This window comes from Ambystoma mexicanum, chromosome 3p, assembly GCF_040938575.1.
Source record: "Ambystoma mexicanum isolate Mex_15411 chromosome 3p, UKY_AmexF1_1, whole genome shotgun sequence".
In the NCBI taxonomy this organism is placed as follows: domain Eukaryota; kingdom Metazoa; phylum Chordata; class Amphibia; order Caudata; family Ambystomatidae; genus Ambystoma; species Ambystoma mexicanum.
In genome coordinates this window covers 134,438,634-134,452,060 of record NC_090925.1, presented here as the reverse complement: position 1 = coordinate 134,452,060, position 13,427 = coordinate 134,438,634, and positions in this window count along the sequence as shown.

The following is a 13,427-nucleotide window of genomic DNA, read 5'->3' as shown; positions in this document are numbered from 1 at the left end:
CTTTCCGAAACTGACACCTCGACACGCCCCAGGAGGACACCTCACACCAACCTACTACACTTACCTTCATACAAAAGAGCTAAAGCTGGAGGTATAGGCTTCCCTCATCAAGCCCACAAACACTGGAATTCCCTCCCCACTGCCCTCTGTGCCGAACCTTCCATATTCTAAAAAGTCCTCAAGACCACCCTTTTCTACTGACACAGCTATGCCTGCTGACAAATGTAACCAAGTATGCATTTTTTTGTTCTGTACCTACAATGCTTACTTATGTATGTTAACTGCTCATTTAATTCACTGTAACCAGCAATGATGCTTGCGACTGCTATCTGTAACATACTTGCTGTAACAGCGCCACGATGCTTCAGGGCTGATGCGCGCTTTAAAAATCCTAATAAATAAATATATCATTGGCAGCCACAGTGGGACACTGGGCCTCATTCTCCAGACAGAACCTGTAGAATAAAGGTGGACAACTGCCCTATAACAGCAGTGGGCAGCCAGCAAAGGGAGCCCTCCACTCTGCTCACTACTACTTGAGATCAATATTATCACGCCTTCTGGGACAGCGCCGGCCTTAGGATGTATGGGCCCGTAGGCCGCAAAGGTGTGTGGAGCCAACCTTTATTTGCATAAATAGTGACATTAGTGATATTACAGAAAATATTATAGATTGACTCTTCAATAGACAACGGTTTCATGTGAAGTAACATTTAAAACCTATTGCCATGAGTAAGGCAGGAGAGAAATAAACTGTGAGGTCCTGTATATGATTTTATTCATTCATTACTTTACAGGAGGAGCAATGCACTTATGATCCCTAAAGAATGTACAACAGATAAGAAATCAGATTTGATGGGAAGCAGTGAGCTTATAACAATAGGCTGAGTTTGAGGGACATTCTGACCAGGTTGTGGAGGGGAGTAACAGTCACAGGGGACAATACATAAGTGGACATACATAGATTAAGGACATCCAACATTGGACATTTTTAGTGTAGGTAGGCTGTATGGCCAGCTGTGCTTGGGATGTGACCATGATGGGTGAAGTGCTAGAGTGGAGGCAGAGGAAGTGAATTATCACTATTAATATGTACCTATGTGGAAATATCAGGAGTGAGACATTTTAGAAGTTGCAGGTCGGTTTGAGCTGAATACTTTAAATAGACTTTTAATGATGGCAGATAAGGGATAGTGAGATAACCAAAGTGCGTCCTCCCGGCCAAATCATTTTAAGTGGAGATGCTGGGATTTGAGACAAGTCTGCAATTCAGGAACTTGCACACATCTCTTCCCAGATATAATTGGTAGAAATATTGTAGGTCTTTAGTTGAAACATTTGTTTGAAAACACCACCGGACCGTGGAAGGCCTTAAAAAGAATATGGTGATTGTATTTTGCTAACTGAAGTTAACTGCTGCTTTTGCAGGCATTTCCCAATTGTTTTTATATTTGTTGTGGATATATTTGGCTCTATTGTCCAAACTAGCAATATGCTTTTATTTCAGAAGCTACATGATGAGGATTATTTTGGCTGTCAAAAGAAATATACTCCAAGCAAGTTCCCGGAGTGTCATGTCAGGGCTGGGATTGGGCCTGGGGTAGACGGGGCAAGTTGTGTCTACTGCAGAATTGCCTTATAGTGAGATGGAGCCTATTTACCTGGGAGGTCTTGAGGCATGGAAGTAAGCATTTTTCAGGTCTTCAAATGTTAACAGAATGAACCCAGCTCAAGTCCTAAAAAAAGAAAATGGTTACGGGGGGGGGGGGCTCAATAATATGCATAGACGCTGAGAAGATGGGGGCAGAGGCAGTGGCATAACACAAGATCTGTGGCCCCCCCTGCGAGCCATGCTGAGGCCCCCTGCCCCCGAACTGGCAAGAAATCACGGCTTGCGCCACACTCTGGGCCGGCCTAGATTACCACGCTTGCGCAATACGCATGAAGGTGCTGCTGAAGGGGTATGCCACACACTGTAATAAGAGAAAGATATAAATATGTGTTTTAATGCAATATACAGCACACATTCTGAGAAAAATTGGCTAAAAAGCCACCGTGTCTGCTATTGTTTTGTAGGTTAACACCAATCCAATACATGCAAGTCACCAACAGTGCACATGAACATTAATGCTTTGCTATGAGAAATGCCATGCCACAATGCAAACATGTCCAACTGGCTGCACAATGTTGACCAGTGTAGACACATAATAACATTACAGTAAAGCATGCCAGGCCACATTAAGACATACCTAGACTGGTTGCACCAAAATGCCAGTCGAAGCAATAAGACTCATCAAGAAGAGAGCACATATTCAAGCATGCCTCTAACAACACAGCCAAACTCTTTAAAATCTGCAAGGAACTGGCCAATCCTGTTGCGGTCTCTACCTCTCCTGTTCCCTCAACAGGCCCTCTGTACGGCTTTGACCTCTCGCTTCTCCACTAAAACTCAGGACATCCTGTCCACTATCTCCTCTTCCTCTTCCTCTCTCGGCCCCTTTGGCCATCTCTCCCTCTCCTCCTCCTTTCTCCTCTTTCTCTCTAACACCTGACAAGGTTTCTAGACAAGTCCCATCGAAACAGGTGCTCGCCTGCTCCTTCAGAACCATCAAGGACCACATTGACACCCTTGATCCAGCCTTCGCCGATTTCTGTAATCATTCTTTTGCCACTGGAAATTTCCCCTCTCCCAAACTCTTGGAAAAGCTGGCCAACTGCCAGCTTACTCTCCACACTGAATCTGTTGGTTGTCTCCATGACCATCAGTCTGGCTTAAGAGCTGCCAGAGGCACGGAAACTGCTCTCCTGAACACCTGTAAAGATCTGATCTCTAACCTCGATTCCAGCATTCCTTCTGTCCTCATCCTCTTTGAACTTTCCTCTGCTTTCGACACGGTCAACCACACCATCCTGATCAATCGACTCCGTGAGAACCGGGGCATCATGGATTAGGCCCTGGAGTGGCTGACCTCCTTCCTCTTGGACCACCCCTCCCAGGTCCACCTTGGTCCCTTTCACTCTGCCACCTCTCTCTACCTGTGGCGTTGCCCAGGGCTCTATCCTCTCACCCTGGTTTTTCAACCTCTACTTGTCCCCTTTGGCCCACCTGATCTCTATCTTCTCCTCTAACTTTCAGTGTTATGCGGATGACAATCGGCTTTCATTCAGGCTCCCCTCAGCCTACCTCTCTCGCTCATTCCTGGTGTCATGTTCAGCACCATTCTCTTTCTCTATTCACATCTCGGACATCACCAAGAAGTCCCACTACCAGCTGCACCTCCTCAAAGGGACTCTTCCCTTTCTCACTTTCCCCCAGAAGCTCACGGTCTCCAGAGCTCTGGTTCTCTCTAGGCTGGACTACTGCAACAGCCACTTTCTCAATCTGCCTTCCTCTACTCTCTGCCCTCTGCAACTAATCCAGAACAGGACTCCAAGACGTATCCTTGGCCTCAAGCACAAAGACTGTATTCCTCCAGCCATGAAATCTCTCCACTGGCTCCCGGTGGCTGCAAGGATCCAGTTCAAGACCCTTTGCATTGTCCACAAGGCTTTCTGGGGCTGGGATCCGCATTACATCGAACGCTCTCTTCCAAAATACCTTCCTTCTCGAGCCCTAAGGGTTAGATTCTTCTCCAGGCAGAGAGTGGGGCGGGGGGTCGATCCCTTTCCCCTGCAGGTGCCTCCCTCTGGAATGGCCTCCCTGCACCTCCTAAACTTGAGCCAGACCACCTGAAGTTCCGGAAGCAGCTCAAAACTTTCCTCTTCTCCTCTGCTTTCTCTCTCTCCCTCCCCTGCTGACCTACTTGACCTACCTGTCTGCTGTACCAACTGGTTGCTTGGTTACCCTCAGTCTCACTGAGTCCAGGCTCTTTCTTGATCAGTCACCCTTGCACTGCCTCTGGGCCTACCACGCAGTTAGTGGCTGTAACTGTAACCTTACAATCCCTTGTTCACCTTGCGCTACACAGAGCCGCGCTACACAGAGCCGCGCTGCCCTGGCTGCACTTAGTCAGAGCATTGCTGCCCTGTTTTCGCCTCCCCTCTCCCTTGCACGTCCCCCCCTCCCTTTCCTTTTGCACTTCTTGTTCTTGCACTTGCACGATCTGAATGACACAAGGCTTTGTAAGATCATTTGTCTTGTCCTCCCTCTATTTTCCTTCCCTTGTTTTGCCTAAAAACACTTGTGTACAGGCGCGTTTATATGTAACTTACCATATCATATAATTATATCACAGATGCCCAGAAAAATATACAGTGCCGCAGCAAGAAATGGTTAGACTGGCAGAATCCAAATGCCAGTCTAGCCAGGTCATTACCCTTAGCAGGACTGCTTTATCAGAAATGGCCAGTTAAAAAAATTCATACCAAACTGAGGAATGACTAGACTGACTGCACCAAAATGCCACTAATACCACATATCATGCCTGCTTAGCATGGACATGGACGACCATTATGATTTATTGCACAATCCCCCCTACCCCCCAACACATCCCATCCCCTAACCCTTTCCCTCTCCCTCCCATCCCCTACCCCAACCTCCAAAATCAGCTCATTGGCCCAGAATTACTTCCACCTCCCTCTTCCTTGTCCTAGTGCTTGATGTGTGAGGCTCCATGCCTCATAGGTAAGTACTGGGATGAGGACGAGTGGGACTAGGAGTAATGAAGATTACAGGTAGCTAAATCAGGCATTACCTTCATGTACCTGTGCCTCATCCTAGTACTTGTCTATGAGGCATAGTACCTCATACAAAAGTACTGGGATGAGGAAGAATAGGGCTAGGGGTAATGAAGATTACCAATAAGTAATCAAGGTGTTCAATACAAGTAGTGGTGCAACACCGTTGAGCTGACTGGGCTTCAAAGACGCCGCCCAGGCCGCACCATCCACTTGGCTTCCTCCTCAAGCCATAGAAATGGCAAAGGGGCTCCGAGCAGAGCCCTGTCTTCCTTTCCATGACAATCCTAACTCTTCCAGGACACTGCTGCAAATAAAGCAGCGCTGGTGTTTTATTTTGTCCAATTGCTTTTAGTACCCTAAGGCAAATTCTCGAGGTGCTAAGAGCAATAATAACATGTTGTGCGGGCTTCACCTGCCTGATAATGGCATAGAGGTCCGGTGTTAAGGCCCTCAGTTCGCTCGGGCATATAACTTGGGCCCCAGGTCGTTACCAGCCGTGTAAACCCTCAAAACATGTTCTTATTGCTACATTAGGAACATTTCGCTAGTTGCTTCATTAATACATTGTTTGTAAATGTTCCCTGTTCTCTCATTGCACTGTATATACCTTCTTGTCCAATTTTGGTAACCTGGACGGAACGGCAGGCTTATCTCTGCAAGATCGTGGATCGTTGGTTAGTTGCAACACAGCGACAATACAATTATTACCCACTGATAAACGAGACTGTCCAGTCAAGGTTGCATACAAATATCTACTTTATTATTATTCAACACAGTTCTATTCTAGTACACTACAAAATACAACCCACCCTGTAAAGGAATGCAGAAGTGAACCCGAGCCACCCCCTAGGCACTTTAGAGTGAGGCAAGCCACATTGAGAGAGTTGTGATGGACATGGGGCAGGGGTGTTCCAATAGTCCACATATGATCATATTATTACATCTGATTTAGATATTAGACACAGTGCATGCATGCAAACAAACGCTATTTTGTGTAAGCTCCAGCCAAAGCGTAGGGCCTGCATGGTCATGCAGTATTCAGTGCATTAGTTACAGGCTGCAAAGGTGCAGGGGATATCTGACTAGGCCCAGGCAATGATGAGAAAAGCCGTGCTGCCAGGCACCACAGAGACCCTCCTTTGTTTTACAAATTGTTGCCAATATGTTTTTCTCAGACGGAATGTGCCCTGCAAGGCCATGAGACAGTACTAAGTGCCTCAGCGTGCACGCTATCTCAGCCAGGCCAGAGCAGGCCCCAACCCCCACCCAGCCAACTAAGAGTTATGGTCCCTACAACTGCCCCAGTCCCGATATCTCTGAAATCCACAATGGTGGATGACCCCAGATCACCAACCATAAACCAACTGGCCATAAAAGATCTGAGAACATGGCCATTCCACCTTATTTCATAATGACAACGGTTTGTAATGCGAAGTACAGGGAGGAATACATTCTAGTTCAAAGCAAGGGTGGAAGCCTCGGGTGTGGATAGTGCGACACAGAATAAGTGAAGGATGTGTGGGTTAACTCGACCTTAAGACTCCCCCCTGTGCCAGTCCGCGAGCCTTCCAGATGCATAATGATAGAGTGGCGTTGTTCTATAACTGTAGCTAATTGGTAATCAGACGTTGGTTCCCTGGAGATGATGAGCCTAGGAGGCCCCATGTGATTGAAGACGGATTGGCTGGGCTGGGAGCAACGCCCTGGCATTCCCTATGGAGTAGGCCGACCATGTTTAGGGTCACACCAACCAGCCACGCAGGTTTTCACTATATGTAATGTCACCTATGACTCTGTGCCTTCTCTTAAGCTTCTGCTTGTAACAGTTTTCGGCAGAACGTTCCTAAGCAGCCAAGTTCTTTTCTGATGCACCTATTTTTGTGTGGAATACATACTTGTTATCCTTGCAAGTGTTTCTGTGGCCTTTTTCCCCGAGCGGGTTGCATTTTTTTCTGGTGTGAGCGTTTAGGGGCATGCCTTCAAGAGGACAGACCGTTTCAAAGAAGGAAAAGGGATGCACTCTGGATACTGACAGGAGGGTAGTTGGTAAAGTAATGAATCGCAATAGCTCAAGGATGCTTGGTTTCAGCACAAAGGGAGTAATGGGTCATAAAATGTCACTAGGGGCCTTTTGGGGAAGGACCAGCGGGACAAAACCACAATGTACCTTTTGGTTGTAGATGTTCTTGGTGCTCGACAGCGTCGAGTCAGTTTCAGGGTGCTTTGCAGCTTCTTTGACAGAGTTCAAGATGGGAGACAGCTGCGGGTATCAGGCGGCAGGCAGTTCGGCGAGCGAGGCTGGACGGACGGCTGCATGCTGGCCTACACGGCCGCTCAGGTCAGGAATCAATTTTCAGAGTACTAGTTGGTGGGTCTGAAGCACTGGTCGAAGCATCTCGGACGGCGTGAGCGACTGCGACCTGACAACAGTCAGCAGTCGGTTAGAGCTTGAGGGGCTCGATTACCTCGAAAATGTCCTTAAAAGCGTATGCTGGTTGATGTTTGTCAGTCCACTCCTCCTAACTTCTTCCCTGGGCTTGTGTCGTCCTTTAAGGCAGACGGCCCAAAGCTGAGCAGAGTGTTGCAGGCACCGGCTTTGTCCTTGGTTTGGTTCAGAGACTCTCTGGTACTTCCCACCTAGGAAGCTTGCTTGCAGAGCTTAGCAGGGTCCACTGTGTGCTGGCTGGGTACCAGTTCTGGAGCTGCTTGGAGGGTCCTTTTGGATTCAGTATCTTCCTCTGTTCCCTGGGAGATGTTTAGGGGAGGGATCTTGTTCCCTGGGAGATGTTTAGGGGAGGGATCTTGCTTCCCCCTTGGAAATCCTAGCCTTCCTTCTCTGGTGGAAGATGTAAGGCAGACTGCTGCCAGCCAAGGTTCCAGTGAGTTCTTCTTGCTACTACTTGCAAAGTCTTCAGATGATCTACCAAGAGGGGCTCAGCCCTCTTTTAAATCCAAGTGGGCCCCAGTGATTGGTGCAGTCTAAGCCTACCTTAATGAACCAATCCTGGGTCTCCACCAGCAATCTTCTGTTATGCGTGAGGTCATTACCAGAGTGCTTTGCAACAGGAAAGGTAAAGGAGTGAAAACATGTACCACTAAGTCCCACCCATCTTCCTGTCTGTTGTGGATCAAAGGGTCTCTCTGGTTACCTGAGCTCTCTGTGGTTCCTGATCAAAGAGCAGGTATCCCTTGAAGTTGTGGCGAGAACAGAATTTCTGTCCATCAAATCACATGAACCTACCCTCTGAAAAGGGGTCTCCCTGCGGAGGTTGCTTACTGTAAACAGTTGTCCCAGACATTTCATTTCACTACCCTTGATACTAAGTGGCGGGAGCTGACTTCAGGTTGATATAGATGCACATCAAAAAGGTGTTGGGTTTCCGGTCTCCTTTGTCAGCTCTGCGACCAGGCCTCTTGCATGCCTGCTTCAATTAACTCATCAGTATGCATTGCCACCAGCAGAACTGACAATGGACAGGGCAGATCCATGGAGCCTTTGATATTTAATTAGGCTGGCCATGGCAGGAGGAAGATTTTGCCCTTCCCCTTTTGAGGTGCCTTCATGTGCTCCTGGGTGTTATAGTCCAACTAAATGTGACAGGGAGGACTGCGCCTTTAGGCTGTGTCCACCCAGAGTACACCGGTCTGTTTTTGTCCGGTGAGCATAGGAAAATGTGTACGGATTAGCCCCACAAATTTTTCGAGGTTGATCTCCCATCATTCAATTTCTTATAAAATATCAGAAAAAGTCCAGGCGAGTGCACACCCACTGTGCGGATGGTCTAATTCCTCACAGTAAGGGCTGTACGTTCTGGTGTCTTGCTCCGGGGTCTTGCTGGGTGTCTTCTGGGGTCGGGATAGGGAGATGAAGCTGCATATCATTCTCTGCTCTAGTGCAGATATTTGGAAGACTCCCTGGTATGTAAGAATACATGAATGATGAGTTGTATTAACGCTTTCAGTCCTAACCAGACCATTTGCATATTTATAGACATTTTTTTTAAATGCAGCAATTAATGAAGCCATTTAACAACACAATGGGCCTCATTACGAGTCCGGCGGTAACCGCGGCGGTAAAACCGCCTGGTTATCGCCGGACTCGTATTACCATTCCGCCTCCGTGATTCCCGGAATTACCGGGGCATCACAACCCCGGTTTTCCGGGAATCACGGAGGCGGAATGGTGTAAATCCCCATTCCCATTGAGTCCTATGGGACTCAATGGGAATCGGGATCATGGAAACACCGGCAGCATCTCGTAATGCTGCCGGTGTTTCCTCGTCCGCCTGCATGCGGGAGGTGTTAAACCCGCCAGGTCAGACCTGGCGGGAACATCACCTCCCGCCTGCAGGGGTCGGGATCAGGCGGTCCGGAAACAACGGTGGCGGCGGGTTTACCGCCACCGTTATTTCCGGACCGCCAGGGTCGTAATGAGGCCCAATGTGTCAAGTTGGACAGCTTGGGACCAGCTGCAGCGAGGGTGCAAGGGACAGCAACATTCGGATTGGCAATGTCCCATCATCCCCTCTCCCAGACCAGCTGGTTTGATTCACTCGCCTGCCAGTTCCCCCTATTGCACAAAGAATCCATGACCTTCCACCTCATAGGAATGACTCTCATTCATCCACACTCACCACCCCAACTTACATAGCAGGTCAGTATTTGCTCAAAATAAAAGAACATGAGCACTGCTTAAAGCAGCAGCTTTGCTCAGACGTCTGCCACTGATCATTAGCACTCTGATTCTGCTAAATGAGAACATCATTAAATATGAGTGCATTAAGCAGACTGTGTGACAATGCTTACTAGCACACTGATTGAGTTCCGAGCTCCCCTCTGTTCTGCACTGCTGAAACGACATCCTTGCAAAAGATCAGGTCAATCTCTGTTCTGGTTTGTTCCTCTTGCAGCCTGCTCATTTCTCTGTTGGGCTGTGAAAACACTTGAATTAACACAAAGTACAAAACACAAAAGCACAGGACCAGACTAAGTTAAAACATAAATTCACGCTGTCAGAAAGTCCTATTACTGCGCATGCTCCGTTAGCAGGTATAGGATTTTTTGACAGCTATGTAAGGCAATATAGTGCACTGGATTTTGCACCTGCTTGGAGCTATTTAGCTTCTACTTATAGCCTAGGAGAGCCTGGTTGTCTTGATATAAACTGCTACATTCGGCTCCCTAAGACAACTGGTGCGATGCAAACATACCTACATGACATTACATCTCTGTTTGGGAATATATAAGTGAGCATTAGGACACCTCTAAAAAGACCTTTAACGCACAATTATATAAATTGGCAAAGTTAGTCTTATATGACAGTTAAAGAGTAGACACTTTCATTTTTTTTCTACAGTTTACGTTGTGAAATTCAAAGGGGTGCATGTGGTTTTTGTAAGTAAACTCTATAAGACATTATTACTGTAGACCTTGAAATTCAAGTATTTGAGATAATGTTTGTGATCCTGGCTACACAGGAAGTAGTGCATGGGGCGGCTGCGGTATGGGGGGCTCATCTAGTGTTTCGCCCTGGCCGCATTAGGGCCTGATTTGCAAAAGTGTTTTTCAATCAGACAGTCCCATTCAAAAACTCTTTGTAAATTATTACTTACGTGTTACTAAGCATTTGCGTTTTCAGCTTAAATGGCACGGGCCGTCAGCCCGTCGCTGTGTTTTGTCATGCTAGACACCTGTCTGAAGCGTGAGGCGTCCCACCCGTATGGCCCTGTTAAAAGCCTCAAACAAAAATATTGCAGATTAAGTGCTGGATGGGACTTCATTTCCAGTGCCACCAGGGGAGCTGGATTACATCATGACAATCCAGTTTTACCGCATTTATCATTTTTGCTGCCACACCGCAGGACTAGGATTATACCACCCTAACCCTTGGTTTGCAGACAGAGGCAAATCAAAATGCTTTCATAAAGTATGTTTGAGGTGACTGATATTGCAGTCTGAGCTGAAATGTTTAAGTCGCTTAAGTGTAGAGGAGGCCACGCTTGCAAAGCTCTCAAGGTTAGGCCATGCAGTCCTAGTTTTGCTTGGAATTCTGGGACTTGTAGTTTTCGTAAATTTCAAATGGAAAACAAAAAATAAAAGACCCAGGATACAAACGAAAAAACAGGACTGGATGGTCTTCTCACACATGGACACTTGAAACCTGGAATCAGACGTTGGAAATTGATTTGCATTTATATAGCGCTACGAACCCTCAGACATCTGAGCGCTGATTATTATTATTATGCACGATGTGTGGTGCTCATTTATCGACCTCGGAAGGATGAAAGGCTGAGTTTGGCCCTGTGGGTATTCAAACCTGTGTCATCAGCAGGCTCTGCGCGGATGTCAAAGTGAGCGCTCTACTCGCTGTGCTATCTGACCGGCTGAATAATTAAGTGGTGCTTTAAGAGCTGCCTATAATCCACAACTATTGGCATGGGAAGAGAACTAGGAAAGAGATGGGATGGCAATATTTGTCTTATGTCTTATGTAAGGTAATGGCATATTTGCAGCTATAGACCAACTAATGGTGTAATCAAAATGGCTCGACCAAGTGCGACTTCAGGCACTTGATTTATAATCGATGTGTATCCTTGCATCCGTTCCTTGCACTGAATTTCTGTTAATGACAAGCATTTGCAAAGTCAATAGTTGTGGCCCTTCTATAGGCATTAGATAGGCATTTACCAGGCACTGTCATAATAGACCCAGATGCTAACACCGTTTTCCAGCTGTTGCCAATTTATGGCCAGTGTCTGGAAAACGTCTTTCCCATACCTACGTAAAAGCCCAAACTGTTGTCTTTGGCAATGCTAGTTTACGAAATGAAATGAAAGGGAAGGGTGTGGGATGCATTAACACACTCATCAAAGCCCTGCAACATCACTGTGCCTGGCTGGCAGCAGAAACATCAGAATGGCCGCCGGAAAGCGCACTGCTCGCCAGAAATCACCAGAAAATGCGCAGTGAAAACCTGAAAAATAGGCTGCCATCCACTTTTGCCTATATGAGTGAGCACAGGAGATCAATGCCTAAAACCACCATTGGGCTACCCACAAAGCAGCCTGAAACCACTTGGAAATAGCAATGCTGATTGCAAAAGAAACAGCTAGTTTCCAAAATCCGTTTTCTTGATTGTCAAAAATTGCTATAATCATGGCTCACAAAATCACCTAAAAGATCCAACCTCTTTGTTGGGTGTTCCACATTACTCTCCTGCAAGAATCCACATCAATACAATGTCAGCAAGAATCATATGCTATCAAGCAAAATACTATTTTAAAGATACTGAGGAAAAGACAGCTGTCAAAAATGGGTGCAGTACCGTTGCTCGCCTCAGACAGGTGCTGGCGATCTCTAAATTCTGACAGGAGAGCTGTGTTTCAGAACCCAAGCTATGCCAAAGAAGAGAATTCCATCAAAATGCCATATAGAGTGCGACACATTGATTTAATGTGGAAAACAACTTGATTTAAGATATGTTGCTTATTTTAAGTTTATAAATGTTATATTTTTTCACAATGAAGTATGTACAATTGATCAGAAAGTAACTTGATGCAGTTAAAACTCCAACAGGCTTGCTTCCATGAGAACCCTTCACACCTTGTCTTCCTACCAACAGGAGAGCATATCGCATGGACATGTTAATTAGAACTGTTGTGAGAGGAGGAGATTTCCCCTGCTGGCAGGAAAAAGAGACAATAGATTCCTTGACTGAATAGAATATGCTAAATTTGGGTGTAACTGTCAACAACTGCTCTGGGAGAGACGGGACATGTGACCTCTGAGGCAGCCAGATTTAGGGGCGGAGACAAACCACTGAGTTGAATTGAACTGAAAGCAAATATGTTTTATAAAATTGCTTATAACAAATTTTACCAAGCTGACAAAAATGTACAACTTTGAGACGGTTAAAATGAATAATGCACGCACGATTTAAGACTAAGCTGGACTTCGTGTGATGTTCTGAGACCAAATCCCGGAATTATTAATATTGCAGCTGGCGTGTTGTTGCTATGCACATAAGAACTTACAGTAATATGCCCAGAGAGGAGCTGCATGCATGTATCAAATTTGGTGCAGAACCAATATTGCGAAACCCACCAAAAGCGCAAATAAGTTGTCATTTCTGAACCCAAGCTCGTAGGAAGATGGGACTTGAACAGAGACATGCCTAAATTAATCTGTGATGTGTATATGTATTATGAACAAGTTGTGCACCTTGGAACTATGTTTATGAAAAATTGATTTTCTAAGTAAAAGCAGAGGGGAGGGATAGCAGCTAAGCCATAAACACAGCATCATGATGACACCTCATGACACGCTGATCCTTTCTCCAGTCAGAACCCAGAAAATTCTCTCACCTATCAAATCCTTAGGGGGTTGGGCATGTAGAATCAGCCTCCACACCCACTTTGGAAACACATAAATGGGAACTGTTGCGACCCAGATAAACACACTAATTTTTCCACTACTCACCGATTCCTGTGAAGCACTCTGCCGGACCAGATCCAGACAATATCCAGATAGAGACTCCAGATCTAGATCCAGAGACCAGAACTTAGAATCCAGACTCTAGAACCCAAACTCTAGAACCTTGAAGCAGAAAGGCCCAATCCCAAAAGCTGAACTCTACTCAGCAGGCCTGTAGAATCTAGCAACCTGATTCTCACATTCAACAGCCGGGCTGAGCTGTTCTATTCTAGCCAAGAACCCTGTGCTAGAACCAAGGTCCAGACCCAGAAAGC